We start from the raw sequence: 1,640 nt of genomic DNA, 5'->3' as shown, positions 1-1,640 counted from the left end.
ACCGTCCGACTTGTACAAGTCCCACCTTTCCCAGAAGCAGACCCAGTGATCCAGGAAACTAAAGCCCTCCCCCCTGCACCATCCCTTTAGCCACGCATTCATCTGTTCTATCTTCCTATTCCTATACTTACTAGCACGTGGCACCGGGAGTAATCCAGAGATTACAACCTTTGAGGTCCTGCTCCTTAATCCTTCACCTAGCTCCATAAATTCTTGCTGCAGGACCTCATCCCTCTTTTTACCTATGTCGTTGGTCCCAATGTGGACCACGACCACTGGCTGTTCTCCCTCCCCCTACAGAATGCCCTGCAGCCGCTCAGTGACATCCTTGACCCTGGCACCAGGGAGGCAACAAACCATCCTGGATTCACGTCTACGGCCACAGAAACGCCTATCTGTTCCCCTTACTATAGAATCCCCTACCACTATTGCTCTCCCACTCTTTTTCCCCCCTTCCTGGGCAGCAGGAGCACCCCCAGTGCCAGGAAGTTGGCCGCTGCTGCCTTCCCCTGGTGAGTCATCCCCCTCAACAGTATCCAAAGCGGTATACTTGTTTGAAAGGGGGATGTCCGCAGGGGTTCCCTGCACTACCTGCCTGCCTTTGTTGCTCCGCCTGATGGTCACCCCCTGTGCTGCCCTACCCTGAGGCGTGCACAACTCGCTAAACGTGTTATCCACGAGCCTTTCAGCATCGCGCGTGCTCCAAAATTCATCCACCCGCAGCTCGAGTGCCGCAATGCGGTCTACAAGTAGCTGCAGCTGGATGCATTTCCCGCACACATGGTCATCAGGGACACTGGCAGCATCCCTGACTTCCCTCATAGAGCAGGAGGAGCAGAGCACGGGTCTGAACTCTCCTGCCATGACTTACCCCTTTAATTACTTTACAAATTTATTCAATACCCCAGTTACAGGTATGCTCTAGGGCGCTTTATTTACCAACTATCCCCACTACACCACAGAAATTTAACACCACAGAATTCAAGCTGGTATTGAAAAAAGAGAAATACTCACCAACCAATCACCTACCTGCTCCCTGGTGACGTCACACACTGATTACTTTTTACCTCTCTCCCCGCTGCTGAGTTGGTATGCCTCGCCTCTCTCCGGGTTTTCTCCCGAGCTCCTCCTCGCTGCTCCCGCTGGTCCCGACTGGACTCGGGCCTCGCCTCTCTCCGGTTTTTATACCGGGCTCCGACTCACTGCTCCCGCCTGGTCTCGGGCCTCGCTGGTCGCCGGGTTTTCTCCCGAGACCCTCCTCGCTGCTCCCGCTGGTCCCGACTGGTCTTGGGCCTCGCCTCTCTCCGGTTTTTATGCCGGGCTCCGACTCACTGCTCCCGACTGGTCTCGGGCCTCGCTGGTCGCCGGGTTTTCTCCCGAGCTCCTCCTCGCTGCTCCCGCTGGTCCCGACTGGTCTCGGGCCTCGCCTCTCTCCGGTTTTTATACCGGGCTCCGACTCACTGCTCCCAACTGGTCTCGGGCCTCGCTGGTCGCCGGGTTTTCTCCCGAGCTCCTCCTCGCTGCTCCCGCTGGTCCCGACTGGTCTCGGGCCTCGCCTCTCTCCGGTTTTTATACCGGGCTCCGACTCACTGCTCCCGACTGGTCTCGGGCCTCGCTGGTCGCTGGGTTTTCTCCCGAGC

This window comes from Somniosus microcephalus, unplaced genomic scaffold (genome assembly GCF_052327205.1).
Source record: "Somniosus microcephalus isolate GS21.2 unplaced genomic scaffold, FLI_Smic_1.0 unresolved_chr1, whole genome shotgun sequence".
In the NCBI taxonomy this organism is placed as follows: domain Eukaryota; kingdom Metazoa; phylum Chordata; class Chondrichthyes; order Squaliformes; family Somniosidae; genus Somniosus; species Somniosus microcephalus.
This window is presented reverse-complemented; position numbering follows the sequence as displayed.